The 20998-nt window shown below is 36.6% G+C and overlaps 1 long non-coding RNA gene across 1 annotated transcript; it reads right to left on the reverse strand.

The window, feature by feature from the left end:
* Positions 1–11365: 11365 nt before the first annotated feature.
* On the reverse strand, positions 11366–12914 carry LOC130052572 (uncharacterized). The gene is made up of 2 exons (XR_008800917.1): positions 12526–12914; positions 11366–11694 (listed from the first exon to the last, which is right to left on the reverse strand). It is a non-coding gene; the product is annotated as an uncharacterized LOC130052572 (long non-coding RNA).
* Positions 12915–20998: the final 8084 nt, after the last annotated feature.

Below are 20998 nucleotides of genomic sequence, written 5' to 3' on the forward strand. Positions count from 1 at the left end.
AACATATTTGATATCGATGATGATGGAGAAGCAGTTGTGAATTCAAATAAATAAAAATTTCAATGGAAAACTTCTACATAATTTTCTTGGCCTTATCGATCAACTCACCATATTGCAATTTGTTTCCAATGCGTTCACCTTTGTATAGTTAAGTATTGAAAGCCCATGTATGTTGAGAATGTTAGAAAGGTGCTCTTATACTAGATGATTTGTACTGATAAACATAGACAATTACTGTTGTCCTGGTTGCTGTTGACTATGTCTTCTATATGACTGTCCAGCTCTGATCACCATAAATATTATCATGCACATGTCTTCATTTTGCACATCCCTAGAGTATCTTTATGAAGTTACTCTATAACCTGTCTTCCAAGTTTTTCGGGAACAACCACTTCCGTGCATGTATTCCTACACTCAATGTAAGGCTGAAGATCAGGGTCACTCATCCATGTTATGTTAATGTTTGGTTGTTCTAGTGTTGTTGATGTTTGAGATGTGTAGCTCGAAATGGTTTAATTCTGTGTAGAATTTCATTATCTGTTTATCTACATTCTATCGGGTTACAGTTTCCATGTTTGTATCTACAGACTACCGGGTTACAGTTCCCATGTTTGCATTGACAGTCTACTCAATTGAATTAAGGCGTCCCATACAGAAAAAAGTAAAATACATGCATAAAACAGTCTTAAGAGTTTTATATGGATAATATTTAATGAAAAATATCCGAGAACGAATCGACGTTTAAACTGATACCTAGTAGGCTTCCATACATTTTGTCGAGGAATGTGTTTATTAACACGAGACTATCACGTGACATTATATAATGATTCTAATAATCGCAAAAGTGCAACGATATCGGTTATATGCAGGCCGACCCTTTTTATATTGAAAAACAAAGCCTACTTTACATTAACTAAAAAGTCTTGGGAGCAAGATCTCCGATAAATGGAAGGAAGTTTAAAATGCACCTAATTCAGCATATTTTTTTTATTTTTAGAGTATGAAAGTGGTTATCAGATGCGGAATATAAGACTCTCTTATAAGTAAACATGAAATATAAGGTGATTCCACTCGAGGGTTGTAAAAAGGCTGTGAAACCCAATGCTTTGCCGAGGGTTTTACCGCTTTTTTGCAACCCCGAGGGTTGAATCAACTTAATATTTCATGGCAACTCATAAGAGGGTATTTTGCTCTCATATTTCTAGAAATTTTCCGTTTTCCTTGTGCCTAGCGACGCCATTTTGAGAATTTTCCAATTAATTAATTTTTCGCTGTACATTAAAAATAACACCAGAATCGAATTCTACGACCTTTATTTTGGCAACTACGTTGCTGACAAAAAATCGGACGATGAGTGTATAAGTGAAATGTATTAGAGTTATTCCTCTTTTAATAAGTACACAATAAATCAATAATCAGGGTGATGCGTGACGTCACTCGGCAGTCCATCAGCGCGAAACATTTTGACAGACCTAATCAGAATCTGAATCCACAACTGCACGCTTTCCTCTTAAAGGAGCATTGATATTAATTATTAATTTAGCAGTTATTTAATGACGAGTGTGTGAAGAGAGATTCCAAGTGGTTTTTATTGGTGGATATGGGCATGGATAGACTTTCTTTTTTCACAAGTGCAAGGACTCGAGTCTCATGGACATTGGAGGCACTTGTTTCACCTGAGACACGGACAGTAGACGTTGACAGAGTGAATGTGGAGGTAGGCCTAGAACTAGTAGACCATGTGGGATGGGTTTCTGTGAACTGGCATAATGCACCAGAAGACAAAGATATACCCAATAGCATTTTCGATATGGCGAATTTGTGACTGTTGTTGAGTGTGCGGTAGTTGTTCAAGGAATGTTTATTATTGTCACTTACACCTGGAGATCATCAGGGACATTGCAATCTGTCATTTTTTGTACAAGAGCTTTGGGGATGCTAGTGTTCGTCAATCGAGGTAAGTTACAGGCTAGTTGTGTATTGATTATTACGTCATGGGATATGAAAGATAAACGTCACGAGATATGAAAGATCTCCCATACCTTTCTTTCATAGAATATCTGTATCTTACATACATAGATATGAGAGAAAGTTGTTTCTTTTTGTGTCAGAAGTTGCTCCCAACATATTCTGATATATCAATGTAATAAGAATATAAATATATAAACTTCAAACACCACCATAATACACTGTACATTGTTGCAGTTTTACATTTACTGCAGATGGTCGCAATAATTATGTAAATTAAACGCAGTGATAATCGGAATCAGGAGAAGATAATGGGGAAATTTCAAGGTAACAATATAAAATGAATATCAACTTCGCGCAAACTATATATGATAAATGGAGATTGATGTGATATGAAAAAGAATATATGATGATATGATGAGCATTTGACAAGAAACAGATTTACGCATACTGCTTGATAATATCACTTGATAACGGTAGTGAATAACGACATGATATTATGACATTTTCCCAGCGATACAACTAAACGTACTTGTACGTTGTGACGTACTCTTTTATTGTGACGCCACATGGTACGAAGTGCACTGAGGTACATTTATAATAGCACTGTTATTGTTCTTGGGAAGCCTTTTAAAACTGAACTGAGTAGCTGCTTACAGTTCCCATGCTTGTACTGACAGTCTAGCGGGTTATAGTTTCCATGTTTGTATTGACAGTCTAACGTGCTACAGTTCTCATGCTTGTATTGATAGTCTATCGGGTTAATGTTCCCATATTTGTATTGACAGTTTAACGGGTTACAGTTCCCATGTTTGTATTGACAGTTTAGCGGGTTTCAGTTCCCATGTTTGTATTGACAGTCTAGCGGGGTACAGTTCCTCTTTTTATATTGACAGTCTAACGTGTAACAGTTCTCATGCTTGTATTGATAGTCTATCGGGTTACAGTTCCCATGTTTGTATTGACAGTCTAGCGTGTTACAGTTTCCATATTTGTATTGACAGTCTAGCGGGTTACAGATCCCATGTTTGTATTGATAGTATATCAGGTTACAGTTCCCATGTTTGTATTGACAGTGTAGCGGGTTACAGTTCCCATGTTTGTATTGACAGTGTAGCGGGTTACAGTTCCCATGTTTGTATTGACAGTGTAGCGGGTTACAGTTTCCATATTTGTATTGACAGTCTAGCGGGTTACAGATCCCATGTTTGTATTGATAGTATATCGGGTTGCCGTTCCCATGTTTGTATTGAAGGTCTAGCGGGTTACAGTTCCCATGTTTGTAGTGACAGTTTAGCGGGTTAGAGATCCCATGTTTGTATGGACAGTCTAGCGGGTTACAGTTCCCATGTTTGTATTGATAGTCTAGCGGGGTACAGTTTCCATGTTTGTATTGATAGTCTAGCGGGGTACAGTTCCTGTTTTTATATTGACAATCTAACAGGTTACAGCTTCCATGTTTGTATTGATAGTGTAGCGGGTTACAGTTCCCATGTTTGTATTGACAGTGTAGCGGGTTAGAGTTCCCATGTTTGTATTGACAGTGTAGCGGGTTACAGTTCCCATGTTTGTATTGACAGTCTAGCGAGGTACAGTTCCTTTTTTTATATTGACAGTCTAGCGGGTTAAAGTTCCCAAGTTTGTATTGACAGTCTAGCGGGGTACAGCTCTTGTTTTTATATTGACAGTCTAACGTGTTACAGATCCCATGTTTGTATTGACAGTGTAGCGGGTTAGAGTTCCCATGTTTGTATTGACAGTGTAGCGGGTTACAGTTCCCATGTTTGTATTGACAGTCAAGCGGGGTACAGTTCCCGTGTTTGTATTGACAGTGTAACGGTTTACAGTTCCCATGTTTGTATCTACAGTGTAGCGGGTTACAGTTCCCATGTTTGTATTGACAGTCTAGCGGGGTACAGTTCCCGTGTTTGTATTGACAGTGTAACGGTTTACAGTTCCCATGTTTGTATCTACAGTGTAGCGGGTTACAGTTCCCATGTTTGTATTGGCAGTGTAGAGGGTTGCAGTTCCCATGTTTGTATCTACAGTGTAGCGGGTTACAGTTCTCATGTTTATTTTGACAGTCTATCAGGTTACAGTTCCCATGTTTATATTGACAGTGTAGCGGGTTACAGTTCCAGTGTTTGTATTGACAGTCTAGCGGGTTACTGTTCCTATGTTTGTATTGACAGTGTAGCGGGTCACAGTTCCCATGTTTGCATTGACAGTGTAGCGGGGTACAGTTCCTATGCTTGTATATACAGTTTAGCGGGTTAGAGTTCACATGTTTGTATTGACAGTCTAGCGGGTTACAGTTTCCATGTTTGTATTGACAGTCTAGCGGGGTACAGTTCCTGATTTTGTATTGACAGTCTAACGAGTTACAGTTCCCATGTTTGTATTGATAGTCTAGCAGGGTACAGTTCCCATGTTTGTATTGACAGTGTAGCGGAGTACAGTTCCTGTTTTTATATTGACAGTGTAGCGGGTTACAGTTCCCATGTTTGTATTGACAGTGTAGTGGGCTACAGTTCCTATGTTTGTATTGACAGTCTAACGGGTTACAGTTCCCATGTTTGTATTGACAGTCTAACGGGTTACAGTTCCCATGTTTGTATTGACAGTCTAACGGGTTACAGTTCCCATGTTTGTATTGACAGTCTAACGGGTTACAGTTCCCATGTTTGTATTGACAGTCTAACGGGTTACAGTTCCCATGTTTGTATTGACAGGGTAGCGGGGTACAGTTTCAATGTTTGTATTGACAGTGTAGCGGGTTACAGTTCCCATGTTTGTATTGACAAAGTAGCGGGTTACAGTTCCCATGTTTGTATTGATAGTATAGCGGGGTACAGTTCCTGTTTTTATATTGACAATCTAACGAGTCATAGTTCCCATGTTTGTATTGACAGTGTATCGGGAATCTAGCGGGTTATGTAAAGTTTCCATGTTCTGCACGATGCGATATTTGGTAGTTATATACATTTATCATTAACATTCTCCCAGCTGTTGAAATGGACATTCCACTTATGGCCAGTGATAGGAGTGAAAGTTCTTCCATATATATACCCGTAGATTTTTTTTCACTCTGAGTATCAATGACAACATGGACTTCTTTGCAATTGCAATGTTGTGTTCGCTTGAAGTTCCTTTCAAATTGTGAGGAATGATTGATCAAGATGTCAATGATTTGTATTCCCGTCTATGCCATAGAACTACTAATAGTTATTTCTTCATATTTGGAACAAAGGGAACATAAATTGTAAATTTCAGGATTCCTGCACCCCTGGGGCCTCAGGGCAGGACGAAAACTGCCCAAAAATGACCAATTTTCAAAAATCTTCTTCCTGCTGCTAGTGATGTACAGCAGGAAGGCCTCTACTAAAATTGTAAATTTCATGATCCCCGGGGTACGGGTTCTGACCCCATGGCGGGGCGAAACTTGTTATATAGTGTTTATATGTAAAACACTTAAATAACATTTTCGTTAGTGTTTTTGATACTAGATTGAAACTAAATGGATAGAGCAGGTAGTCTTTTACCAAAATTGTAAATTTGACTTTCCCCAGAGTAAGGGTTTTAACCCCAGGGTGGGGCCAAACTTAGTATATAGTATATATGTGTAAGTTTGCTGATACTGTATAAAATCTAAATGCATACTTAGGAATAGCAGAAGAGGATGTACAAAAAATGGTGAATTTCACAACCCAGGGTTTTGGCTCTAGGATGACTCCAAAATAGTCATATCTTTTGATGGTTTAATGTTAATACACCTATTATTTAAAGCCTTTCATCAGTGTATACACTTTTGAGGGCAGTGAAGTTTTAAGAACACATCTTGTTTTATACTGTTGCTGAACATTAGAATTTAGCTTAGATATTCAGAACAGATTTTTTCTCTCTAGATTTCATAGTGATACTTTTTCACTAGTATTCAGGTGACCGATAAGGTCTGTGGGCCTCTTGTTTTTCTCCTACTCTCAAGTCTTAACATCACGCTGTTCTGACCACGACCAGTTCATCCATTACTTTAGAAAGTGATGGAAAGGTTGTATCACCGAGTTAAGTATTGTTAGGAAACATCAATTCACTGACAGGTCTAAGGTATCTCGAAGAAAGTATGTATATCGTCTCATCTGTATTATATAGCATGTCTGTCCACTAGAAACATTCATGTATCTGATGTGTACAGAGGTTTGTCCTAATCTTTGTAGGATTTCTGATATTGATTACTATTCGTTATATTCATCTTCCATGTTTTCTCAATGATAGAAATTTGCTGTTTCAATGTATTTCATTTCTCTATAAAAGATATGAAAGAATGCTGTTTGATTTGACAAATAAATCTGATTGATTTATAATGAATGCAATTGCTAATGAGACCTGGCAAAGATTCTAGTTTCAATGCAAAATTATAAAAGAAAAATATCATGTGAAATGATTGAAATAGGATCGTAATATTCTTTTCACTGTATCACAAATGAAATGCATGCACATTATGCATTCTGTTGAAATATACATACCCTTTGAACTCAATCGATATGAAAGAGATAAGGAAGACGTTGCACTACAAAATCAAGTCGCCGACAGATCGAGACACACGCAATGAAATCTGTTCTTCTTCTTCTGTCCATTTTTGTTTCTTTGGAAGCAGCTGTAGTATTTAGAGACTCTTTAGAGATTTAGAGTTCGTGAGTTATCTGATCACAAAAATGCTTTGAATAGTCGTGAATTTTGATATCAAACAAAAACCAATTTACATTCCTCTTTTTATCTTTAATTCGGTTTAGAATCGTATTAAACATTTATAATTCTATCTAGCTTCCACCACCGCTCATTCCTATGTGACCTTTACATCTGTGACGGTTTCACCTTCTCCTGTGGTAGTCCCTGGCAACATAACAGTCGGACTGCAGGGAACAGTTCATCATCAATTTGGCACCAATGTTCGAATGGTGGTTCACATGGATAAATATCTCCTCGGAGTTTGGACAAAGGTGCCTTGCAGTCAAAACGTTGGTTCATGGTATGATGTTTTATGACATTGACATGCATCCCAAAACCACTAAGTGTAGATTAATGGTTTGGGAGTTCGCTCGGAAATCGGGAGGTTCCTGGTTAGATTTTCGATAATAACGGGAACATTAAACCTAAAACGAGTAATGATTGAATACCCGATAATAGAAGTAAAAATCACCAATCTTTCAGATATGACCTTTTAAACAGAGGTCACTGTATGATGAAGAATCATCACTGTGTCCGTTTTGAGCGCCATTCGTAAGTCAAACATTTTGACACTTAATCTGCAGCTGATGGATGACGTCGATATAACACATTCTTGAAATGGAACGTTAAAACACCCACCAAACATCTCTGTTACCTGCATATCTATATAGAAAGGATATCAAATGTACAAGCAATTTAAAACGATTAAACTGATTTCGACCGGGGGGTATTTCTTCTGATACGTAATTTACATGAATATTTCTACTTCGTTTTCTTCTATACAGACGACTTTGAGGTGATGACTAGATGGTATTCCTGAAAAGCAGGTGGCCCACGAGTTACTTGTCCCTGATCATAGACAGAAAGATAAGTCGTACGTCGAATAGTATTTCGTAAAGAAATGTGTTTACGATGAAGAAGGCAAAGAAAATTGTTGGGACTTTTTACTAATTAAGATTACTAATTAAACCCTAATTAGCTCAAATATCAAAAATGTAAGTAATAAATAAAGCAATGAACGCAATATGGAGAGAAATGCTATTTGATAGAAAATGTACAGAGTATTAGCCAATTAATCAGACACTAATTCTCTCAGATGTTAAAAACAGTAAGAAATTAGATATAAAAAACTGTAAGGGTCGAAATCAAAAGATTGATTTCGGATAAAAATCTAAATTCAAATAGGGTGGGGGGTTAAAACTTTTGTAAGTTTCTCTCATCCGACATCGATTACACATAAGTCGAAAGTGATTGTTAAAAACCACATGATTATATTATAATGAACATTTGATACATGTAGTTTTAATCTACACTTTCATTTGTGAATAAACAGTAGATAGGGTATACAGTGTTATTTATACTCGTTTGTTCTTACTTGTTAATCGATTATAGTTTAAACACTCACCATATCTAGTTTAAGGGGGGCGTTGGGGAGGGGGGTAATAAAACTATGTGAATGTAGTTTGGTTTTTTTTTTTTGGTCAGATATTGAACTTTTGATGTTGCCCCTAAGAAGTAGATAGAACAACGAATGCAACATGGAAAGAAATAATATTTAATAAGAAGTCTTATTAAAAGCAATACTGATGATACCTAGCGGTGGCCAGAGTAACATATCTTTAGAAATCATTTTCAAAAGATATCGAAAGTACAGAAGGATGTTTTTGATCTAAAGTTAATCATAGAAATTATTTTGATTACCCCCCCCCCCCCTCATTCAGGACACAAAATCAACACAAAACTTTCATTCAACATTATAACTCATTAAAAGGAGCATTCCTCAAAATCTGTCTTTCAGGGATATCGAGTTAATTATTAAGGCCAAACTAACTTCAGATCCAGGGCGATATAAACACCTACTTATGAGGGATACCACATAAGCTTTGCCACCCAACGAGTCCTATTCTAAACCTGCCTTTCAGGGATAACGAGTTAATTATCAAGGCTCAACTAGCCCGGTTCCCGGGCGATAGAAACACCTACTTTTGAGGGATACCACATAAGCTTTGCCACCCAGCGAGCCATATGCTAAACTTGCCTTTCAGGTATACCAAATTAATTATCTAGGCTCAACTAGCCCGGGTTCCCGGGTGATATAAACACCTACTTTTGAGGGATACCAGATAAGCTTTGCCACCCAGCGAGCCCCATATCAGACCAGCCTATCAGGGATACCGAGTTAATTATCGACGCTCAACTAGCCCGGGTTCCCGGTCGCTAAAGTCACCAGATTTTGAGGGATACCAGATAAGCTTTGCCACCCAGGGAGCCCTATCCTATCCTAGACCTGCCTTTCAGGGATACCGAGTTAATCTTCAAAACTCAACTAGCCCGGGTTCCCGGACGATAAAGTCACCTACTTTTGAGGAATAACTGATAAGCTTTGCCACCAAGTGAGCCCTATGCTCGACCTGCCTTTCAGGGATACCGAGTTAATTATCAAGGCTCAACTAGCCCGGTTTCCCGGGCGATATAAACACATACTTTTGAGGGATACCAGATAAGCTTTGCCACCCAGAGAGCCCTATGCTTGACATGCCTTTCAGGGATATCGAGTTAATTATCATGGCTGAACTACCCAGGTTCCCGGGCGATCTGAACACCTACTTTTGAGGGATACCAGATAAGGTTTGCCACCCAGCAAGCCCTATGCTAAACCTGCCTTTCAGCGATACCGAGTTAATTATCAAGGCTCAACTAGCCCGGGTTCCCGGGCGATGTAAACACCTACTTTTGAGGGATACCAGATAACCTTTGCCACCCAGTGAGCCCTATGTTAGACCTGCTTTTAGGGATACCGAATTAATTATCAAGGCTCAACTAACCCGGGCGATATAAACACCTAATTTTGAGGGATACCAGATAAGCTTTGCCTCCTAGGGATCCTCATGATAGGCCTGCCGTTCAGGAATACCAAGTTAATTAATAGGGCTCAACTAGCCCGGGTTCCCGGGCGCTAAAATCACCTACTTTTGAGAGATACCAGTTAAGCTTTGCCACCCAGGAAACCCTATGCTACACCTGCCTTTCAGGGATAAGGAGGTAATTATCAACGCATAACTATTCCAAATTGCAGGGCACTGTGCTAGCCCGTCTTTGAGTGATAACAATTAACTAAGGTTTTCTATACAACGAGCAAACGTAGTTCATGATGACTACTACGAAAGCCGGATAGGCTCATTTTTGAAAAGTGAAAACGAGTTAGTTATCTCGTTATAAGGATTTAATTATCCTGTTATAACGAATTAATTATTTCGTTATAACGAGTAAATTATCTCGTTATAACGAGTAAGTATCTCGTCATAGTATCTCGTCATAAGGAGTTAGTGTCTCGTTACAACGAGTTAGTTATAACGTTATAACGAATTAATTATCTCGTTATAACGAGTTATTCATCTTGTTTTAACGAGTTAATTATATCGTTATAACGAGTTAGTTATTTTGTTAAAACGAATTAATTATCTCGTTATAACGAGTTAGTATCTGGTTATTTCGAGTTAACTATCTCGTTATAACGAGTTAGAGGGGCGAGTGGTTAGAGCATCACGCTCAAAATCACACGGCCTCTCACATCTGTCTATGCGGGTTCGAATTCCGCTCGCGCCGGTAGGTGAGAAAGTTTCCCAGTTTACTTTCGGAAGGTCGGTGGTCTCTTCCCAGGTACATTGTATCTGGGTTCTCTCTTCCACCAATAAAAAAAACTGGACGCCACCAGACAACTGAAAAATTGTTGAGTGTGGCGGAAAACAGCAAATCAATCAATCAATATAACGAGTGACTTAGTATGTCGTTATAACGAATTATCCATCTCGTTGTAACGAGATAACTGAATGATTTAAATGATATATCTTACGGAAGGGTTGCAAGACCGTCTCTTATTCCCGAAATCTAAGGAAGCAGTAGCAATGATACAATTGCATGAACGTAAATAAATAAACACAATCATTATGTTTTCTTAATCCTTTCTCTACCGGCACATTTTAGAGGTTTTTAAAGACTAAATGACAATATTTTTACATCGAATAAAATCTGCATATATCACGATTTGGGATAGGGATATGACATATAATTTTGTTAAGAAATGGACAGGGAATAATTTCTTATAAAGTTTGTCAAGGTATCCCATGACCTCAAAGAGATCTACGGGGTCAAAGGTCATATATGTGCACATTTTTGCAATTTTTTGGGTCTGAAATATATATATTACGACCCCTCTCACTAGATTAAAGTCAAAAATAGGAAATTCTAAATGTATGAGCTGATGTGCCTTTGAAAATACTACGAACGCATCACAATCAAATTAATCAATTTTATTGACAAACAAATATTTTTGGTTGCTAAGTAACAGCACTCGTAGTACAATTTTGACCATAATTTGCCTTTCTACATACATTTGACACAATTTAAACACAATTACATTGAATGATGATTTGTAAATGTCACATTATTTTAAAAATATAATCTTTAAATAAATCTTAATCATTTTAAAAGGTTTTTAACAAAAAATATGATGAAGAGAATTAAGGTCAAAGGTCAAAAATGGAAACTTTGTACTTTATATACATTGTACATATCCATCATTTTCTAATAATATGACGTTTTGCCATTATGTTCCACTAAATAGAATAAATATTGCAACATTAAAACAAAGATCTTCATTGTTAATCTAAAATAATTTAATTTTTTGGATTCAAATATATTTGGTTGCTAAGCAACAGCAGTTACAGCACGTTATCAAATGTTATCAAAAAGTACTACCCGTTTTTCCTCTGTAAGTTCAACGTATACGAATGTTAAAGTACTTACTTTCAATCACTAGATTTAAATGTACTTGCATCATATTTAACAAAAATGTTCTTCTATTCAACCTCTTAAAACTTATTTCTAGACATCATTCCTGATACACTGTACTGGGTTGTTCCGAAAGGGGCATGCATTGACCAATATCTGTCTATCGACTGGAACTTCACAGCAAACATGTATAAGATGATGCACGAAAATCTGGAAAAAAAGAATTTCTTAATACTTTGCCATAAATACCAATGTTTTGTCAGAGCTTTTGAATGCTCAATTGGCTCTGTAAATGTTTTCTATAGCCAAGGCCCTCAATTTCTCACCAGAGGGCGCGTTACGCAAGCTTCACATACACTTCTGTCAACCTTTGGAATCACGTGACAATATAATCACATGATATAAACAATTATTCTCGGTTTCCTTTCCCTTTAAAAGTTCAGGCAACAGGTGATACATCAGGCTTTTTTCATAGCCAACTGACACTTTAATAAGTGCATATTTACCATTTAGCTGTTTGTCTTTTATTTCACAAGTTTTATCGTATTTTTACAGCCTGTCTTACTTTTGATTCCATGTTTACATTTAAATCTCCACCACGTGTATATCCTACATTCATACGCATATTATGAAGTAGTTCCAAATTTATGATCAGAAAACGGCGATTTTAAACAATTTACAGTAAGCATCAATTTGATTGCACCAAAACATATCATAATATGACTAAATATTTAGTCCAAAACATAAATGTTGGATCAAAGAAACTTTTACAAGATTTCTGTAAAAAGCCGTTGACAGAGGTATAGTGCGAGGAGCGCACGGATCTCTGGGTAGAGAATGCCAAGGCCCTCTGAAAATCACTAGTATGCATTAATTACTTATGAAATTTTATCAGAGGTAATTGTGGTACACATCTAATAAATGTGTTAGACGCACAGCAAGATTAATTTTGGTAAAGATAATCTTTTTATTATGCATTTTATTATTCGTTTGAAACTGAAAATCACCGTCACAATATCGGTACTTTAAAACTAGTAATACCTGTACAATTCCTCTTCAGTGAGAGGATGCGAACTTCCTTGGGAAGTATAATGACAATCTTTCCCCCTAGATATGACCATCTCAGCATAATGGTTGGTGGCAATACAGATGGAAAAAACTAAATCTTCTGTCAAAAACAGCTTCCTAAAATCTGCAGTTTTCTGAATAATCAGGTCCAATATCTGAAAGGAAATTGCAAATAAAATGAGTATTGGCCACCATACCTTTTTTGTCAGCATTTAGAAAACTTGTCATACCTTATAATTAGAAACAGAATAATAATTTTCTATCTTTTGTCTCTTTTTGTATGTATGTGATACCTAGTAATGCAGTAAAAAAAAAAACCCAGTAAAACACGCATTTCAGTGTACCATGATGCCGTGATTCCATTTGTGAATGTATTATCTGGATTTATTTATTGTTAACCAAATGTATACAGATTTAACCCTGTATTCAACCTCAAAGAGTCATACCAACTGAATGTCAGGTTGTCACTCTCAATGAAATGCCACAGTTCTTGGATCGGGTGTCCCTGTGTCCTTCACATTAGCATCCTTCCATCGTATGCCTGGATTTGCCAGCAGACTGTCACTAGCGGACTATACCTGGGAACTTCCAACTAAATATTGGGATGGCAATACCCTTTTTAAAGATGAAAAGAAATTACAATTAAGAATTGTTGGTTTATGTTTTAAAGCAAAATATAAGTTTCATGGTAGCAAAGGACGGTTTCGCACTTAAGTACAGCTCAAATTTATTTAAAGATAGAAATGTCCTGTATTTGAAGTGACATTTGGTAGGGGATTGCGTACGTACATGTGTTAGAAATGAATGGAATAATTTATTATACATTGCAAGTGTAGCAGAGTGCGTAATGAAAAAAAGATATGCATGATGTAGGTGTCAGCATTATGCCTAGCATATACATTGGGGGGGGGGGGGGGGGGGAGGGATACTGAAGAAATTCAGGTTAAAACCTACAGGATACAGCGCAAATACTGCAACTCTGAGGGAAAGTATGTGACCCCTGATATAAAAGTAGAATTGAACTGGTTCTTCATGGTACACAGTGTCTAAATCCCCTTGCATGGTACTCTGATGGCGTGTGGATTTAGTCGAAATTAGAGAAAATCTAGGCAAGATCATAACTCATAGCATACCAGTACCAGCATGTATGGAGCACATGTAATTTATGGTCATAAGCTACTCAGTGTATATAAAATACATGCATTTGGATAAAAGAGAAAGCTATATGATTTTTCATTAGCCTGTCATAATCAGACTTTGATGTTACGTACCCCCCCCCCCCCACCCCCATTTTGGCCCAAACACACATTTCGTTTATATTTATGTTACAATATGAAGAAAATAATTCAAATTATGATAATAAATTATATCATTACAATGACATAATATGTGTTTTCCTAACAGATTGTGTTTTCTTTTCATAGAAAGATAATTTTTAATAAACATGGAAAAATCCTGGAAAATAGCCCTCTAACCAGCGGCCATGAATGCCCAGTCTGATTAAAACCACACCATCCCCCTTCTCATTGTACATGCCCAGTCTGATTAAAACCACACCATCCCCCTTCTCATTGTACACTAAATCCACCCACTTCTTACACTCGCGCGTCAGGTAAGGAGTGAATTCTGGGAAAAGGGGGGGGGGGGTGTTAATCAGACGGATTGATGCCGGACCAGGACAGATTAAATTATGTCAGCTCTTAATAAACAATTGGGTGTTATTCACTTGGTTTAGATATCATAAAATATAAATATTTTCTTTCATGAAACGACAAATTATGGCATCAAATTGCGTTGATTAATCGTGAATTTTTCATAACAAATCTGCAATTTTTTTTCTAGTCGACCTATGTGGCTACATCAACTTACATGTACATGTTTATACTGAATGCATGATCGTTTGGGTCATCCTGCAACAGGAATTCCAGGGCATCTTCTTCTGACATCAGGTCGTTTTAAAGATGTAAAATACAAGCCTTCGCTGTGACAGTGAAACTATGTTGTTGTTTTCGTTGAAACGGAAACACGTGTGTTGCCCGTGCACACTTTTCAGAAAACCCCGCGGGAACTGCGATCCCGATCACAGAAAAATAATAACTATAGGCCTACAGGCTATATGCGAACTTCTTTTTAGTTTTATTTGTTTGGCAGGGGGAAAATTATTACTACTCCGAACAAATATAACGTTTATATCTGAAATTGAAGTATTTTAAATTTACTCTGCCGATGTAACATTGTCAATAGGTGTTTTATGAAGTTACATGTAGGTTGTGTAACTGTTATATACCAATATTCGTTTTATGCTTTTAAAAAAAAGCAGAAAATACCTGGCTGATTATTTCATACATATGTGTATATTGCTTTAGTGTATCAAAAGGTAATGAATTTACTAAAAGATGACAATAGTTTTCACCACTTTATTGTGCGACGCGCGTCGATCGCTTTTAGCGACGACGTTTTGTCGCTAATTTTAAAGAAAACCGCGCAGCATGTCCCAATTTAATTTATCGTAATATAAAAACTACCGAGAATTATAACACGAATAAGGGCCCATCAAAATGGAAATGTCTTCTACTTTTACAGGCTGTATTTACTTTTCCCTATTTCCATATATAAATATAGGTAAAACGCCGATATGTTTAAACATTGAGAAATAAAATCGTAAGAAAACGTACATGTGCAAAAAATTGCTATTTTCTTATAACTTTGCCAGGAATTAAAAATAATTTTTATATCTTCTGAAAGCAGGGAATATATGCTTTTCAAAAATATAAAAAATATTGAATTCATAAGGAAAATAAAAAAAATCATATCGAGGGGGAAAATGACCTTGCGAAAAAGCGTTGCGTCATATTTAGACGAAGCCATCCTTCACTTTAAATGCTTTTTTTAATTTAATGGCTTTACTTACTTTATTGATTTTTACATAGTCAAAAAATAAAGGAAATTTCCAAAAATATGATATATAGATCATATATCTTATGACCGTAGTTTCAAAGATTTAGAGGCACTCCTTTTGCGTTGCCCTGTTTTTACGCGCCACCGGTCAAATTGACCGGTACGGTAGAGAAGGGGTTAATGTAGAATTTTCCAAGGTACTGTAGAATAATAGACACGTCAACTTCGTAAGTGTTTGTAAAAATGCATATCATGTAAAATAGTTCATAGAAGTAAATCAATTTGCAGAGTTTATATATATCTTACCGGTAATATTTGAATATTGTTTTCGTGAAATTTAACAACAGAAATAAATCCAAGCTGGTGTTAGCTTGGCCAGCCCGTATTTACATTTATAAAAGAAAGAAATTATGGCATGAATTCAAAATGAGGTACAATTAGTGATATTTTTCAGTCCCAGGCAGACATCTCTCTAATCTCGCTTCTCTCATGGGTAGCACCAATCAGCGGGGAATCAGTTTAGGACCTAGGTTAGTCTAGAGAAACCAGACGCACGGCTGTCTCCATAAATCTCCGGCAAGCAGAGATTTTCGTTGGAGATTTGCCGAGACAGCCGAATGTCTGGTTGAACGAGACTAGACCTACGTCGGGTATGACGTAACAATGGAAGCCGGGGGTGGTATGCGTAAGAATGCAAGAGCGATATGACGTTAAGTCGAGCATGACGTAACAATGGTAGCTATTAGCTTTACGTCGGGAAAATAACGTCAGAAAAATTGAAATAGCAGAGAGCACAATGACGTAACAATTGCAGTGGTATGTGATATAGGTGTAATGGTATTTTGTAGTATGGGTGATGGTATGTGGTGTATGGGCAATATAATAGTATGTGGTGTATAGATTGTTGTTGATAGTGTATGGGTGGTGTACACCACATACAAATTGTGCCACCACTCTTACACCACATACCACCACCCATACAATCACCTCCTATACTAGTCCGAAAAACCTGACGTTTTCCTGGCTTTTTTATGATTTTGATATTTACCGTGTCAGGAAAAAGTCAGAACCGGTGCCATTACGTAAACTGGAAATTATCCGCATTATCGGGCCGATTTTAAATACTTGCGAGCCAAATTCAATGTTAAACTCATAATTAATCAATAAAACACTGCTTCTTGTACTTATTAATATCGATTTTATGGTTTCTTTCATCACATAAATAGCCTTATGAAAAGATTTTAACAAACTGTCGAGCTTTGCTTTAAGTCACGCTCAAATGACAACGAAAATTCAGTTGACTGCAATTGTGTGTTTCTGTTATCGAATTCTGAGGTGATATTTTCTTTTGATCGATATTAGTAAGTACAAGAAGTATCGTTTTATTGATTAATTATGAGTTTAACATTGAATTCGACTCCAAAGTATTTAAAATCGGCCCGAGAATGCCGCCTCCAACTGAAGGCGGCGAATTTCCAGTTTACATAATGGCGCCGGTTCTGACGTTTTCCTGGCACGGTAAATATCAAAATCATAAAAAAAAGCCAGAAAAACGTCAGATATTTCGGACTACTCCTATACATACATGATACCACTGACACACTTATTATTAGTACATTTAAACACAACGCCGACTTTATCGATTTTTCCCTTATCATTGCTACGTCATGGCGCTCTTGGCTTTCTCAATTTTTATACGTTATCATTACAACATAACGCTCCCAACTTCTATTGTTACGTCATATCCGACTTGACGCCATAGGTCTCTTGTATTTTTATATGAATGTGCTACACGGGCAGATGAAAACAACCCATGGTCTCGCGCGGAAATGAACGAAATGAAAGAGACGTATCCGGTAGTTAGTATTTATCCGGAATGCTAGTGCGCAATGGCGGCAATAAACAAACGAAGCGGATACGTTGAAGGAAAAACTTCTTTATTTCTTTCTTACCGTTATGTAGACCAGTGAAAATAATGAACAACGATTAATCGCAAAAATCCCATGAAGAATAGAAAACTGAAAGTAGGGCAAACATAGATCCCTGGACATATCTTTATCAGAGGTGAGATCAGGTAAGTAGGGCTATTCTATGCATGAATAAAATGCAAAACTCACTGTCTGAACCAAATTCTCCTACTGGTTTCACAATCCCATTACATCGAAATGATCATTGTATTTTCATCCAACCCCCAACAAAAAATCGGAAAGTAGACATTGATTTGGGGGAGTGGACATCAACAGGGGGGGGGGGGGGGGGGGGGGGGCTAAAGTATTAAGATGAAAGGGGGGGGGGCTAAAGTATTAAGATGAAAATGGGGAGCCCGAGAGATGTAATCAAATTCATCAGTTATCGTATGTATACCAGAACTAGTAAATGCACAATTGGCTGGAATTAGAGCAATATGGACTTGTATAATTATATAAATGTGTATGTTTAATTGTTCAGAATGCAAAGTTGCAGTATGTATTCACATAGACATAACGGATAACATATCTGTTATGTGTCTATGCCCGGGGCAGGGTTGGCAAAAAAGTGGTCGATTATATAAAAAAAAAAAGTGGTCGATATGAGGCCGGTGGTCAATACTGGTTAATACTGGTCGATTGAAAATTGTTTGGTATATATAATATACTTATAAGTCATAATATTACATAAATAATGTACAAATGACTCTGTTGAATTGGGGAGATGTAAAAGTTTCTGTTCAAATTCCTTAATTTAACAAGAACTACCTTAGTATAAGTATTGTTTCATCAATCTTCATTTTAACTGTTGAATAAACATTTGAGGGTGGGTTAGTGATGTTTTCATAACAATAACAGGTACACTGGTCATCTCTGGTCCCAGCCTATGCTTATTTTATAAAACACCTGTCCACTCTTCTTCCTGGGCTCAGGTAATGTCCAGCTACCTTTTATTCTTAATCTGTCCAGGTACATGTATTAAGAGGTCTGTCTCCAATAATCAAGCTATGTTATAGAACTGTGACCCTCTGGTAGGTACTGAAGATATTTCGGTCAGTTATAGCAAACCAAATATATTAAACTTATGAAATTACATTTGATTATCTAATGAAAAATATTAATCAACAATTGATCCATATATTATAATGAAAAGACTTGAAATATCAAGGAAAAACAAGAAAGGCCTTTGTGATCAGCAGATGATGTCCTATACAACCATCCTTCCATGACACATGCAATGGGAAGGTAACAGCTAAGTATATACATATGAATGATATTAAAATCCCATGTGTTCATTCCATATAATGTCCTTTGAACATTACAAGTATTTACTTATTCCAAATACATGTAGTCATAAATTCTAAACATTTTTTTAATTAAAGTTTATTTCAGGAAACAAAGCCTCTCTGAAACTCCAAAATGACATTTCCAGAAAGCTGAAGAATGGATAAAAATGTATCTACCATCTTACAACCCCGATTTCATTCCACTGAAAAGAAAAGGGACAGGGTAAGAAGTTATTATTAATAAAAGATATATATATGCTGAAACATCTTAAAAGGTATATTGTTAGCTCACCTGAGCTGAAAGCTCAAGTAAGCTATTTTAATCACTTTGTATCTGCCATCTATCTGTAAACTTTTCACATTTTCATCTTCTCCAGAACCACTGGGCCAAATTCAATCATACTTGGCATAGATCATCCATGGGTTAAAGGGATTCAAGTTTGTTGAAATGAAAGACTATGCCCCCTTCAAAGGGGCGATAATCACATAAAAATAGGCGGGGGGGGGCTTAAAAATCTCCACTAGAACCATTGGGCCAGAAAAGTTCAAATTTACATGACAGCTCTCTGACATAGTGCAGTGAATTCAATCTTGTTAAAATCATGGCCCTGAGGGTAGGGTGGGCCACAATAGGGGATAAAGGTTTTGCATACAAGTATATAGGAAAAATCTTTTTTAAAAATATCTCTTGAACTATTTAAGCTAGGGCTTTTATATTTTGTATATACATTTTTTACGAAAAGTTCTTTCATGTGATGCAACGGTATATAGATTTCTTATGGCAAGATCTTTTGTATCATGCATGTACCATGATCAATTACCTTGTGACCTTGGTCTTATTCAGAACAGCAAGATCTTGTCGATCATATTGGTGTTGAGGCATTTCTGTGTAATGTGAATTCATTTTCAGTAATGTTGTGATCCTTGGGGTTCATGTAGGCTGGGGCCACAATATGGGATCAACATTTTTCATAGGAATAAAGACTGAAATCTTTTTAAAATCACAACAGCTGTACAATGGCAGGGCCAAGGTGACTCTGTTGAGCGATGTGGCTCTTTAGCCTCTTGTACTGTTTAAGACGCATGTATTTAAAATTTATCATAGGGTATATTTGCATTTATTTTTTCAGAAATTTTGCATGTCCATGTCTTGGAAGGTGAATAGGTGGAAAGTCAATAGATGCTTACCATATCAGATGCTTGCAGAGGATACTGGGGATAAAGTAGCAGAAAATTATGGAAAACAGGGAAGTGACAGCCAGGACTATGGAGGGGAGGTGACAATGACAGTGAGATGGCGTTAGGTTGGACACCAAAAGGGAAGAGGGCATTTAAGAGACCGAAAACAACCTGGAGAGGAACAGTAGAAGCAGAAAGAAAGATTGCAGAATGGAGAAACTTGAATGAGATCAAGATGGTAGCAATAGAAAAGAGTGGACTGGAGAGAGTCTCGGTCCTATGTGTTTTGGCATGGAGAGAACTAAGTAATGTCTAGATTGTTGGAGATAGGATGACCAGGAATATGAATGGATGTGATGGAAACTGTACTAAGACCCTTATGTATTTGGATAGATTCACATACCATCATGATTTTGCTATGAAAAACTTGAAAAAAATCCTCAACTCATATTGTAGCTGACATTGTATATTTGTACTTATTAATATTTCAAATGAACATGTTTTTAGACATACAATATCTAAACTTTGGAGTCCATGTACATCTCCACATTGGATAATAGGTTATGATATATGCGTGTGAAATCTTTTCCTATGGTATGCACATGTTAACACATTAGTTTAAATGATGATGTATATCTTATGACTATGGAAGAGAATGTGTTCAGAACAGAATATGTGTCTAGAAGAGTTGTTGCCCTTGAATGTAATTTATTATTTACATGGGGTTGAAAAATAATCCAGCACACAGTAGTACTAAATGCATTATGCTAAAATACATTTATGAATGGTATAAGTGATACTGTCAATTACTGATTAATACACTTTGTGAGCATATTATTGTTAAGTTTAATAAATTTCAAGGCTGCACCTTTGTACATTTTACAATATAATATTCTGCACTTTGGTATCAAATTCTCTTAACCTAATTTAAGAGGTACATATTCATTAACAGCAAGTTAATTATGATATGCTATGTAGTTTGTCAAAGGGGCATTAGCTGCGAAAGTGATGGCAACCTTTTTATTCAAAATCTCTCAATAAGAATATATATTAATGCCTAATAATAATATTTATTTTGTTCAAAAACATGAGAAACCTAATAAAACGACAATAGAT

The sequence above is a fragment of the Ostrea edulis genome, chromosome 3 (genome assembly GCF_947568905.1).
Source record: "Ostrea edulis chromosome 3, xbOstEdul1.1, whole genome shotgun sequence".
Lineage (NCBI taxonomy): Eukaryota > Metazoa > Mollusca > Bivalvia > Ostreida > Ostreidae > Ostrea > Ostrea edulis.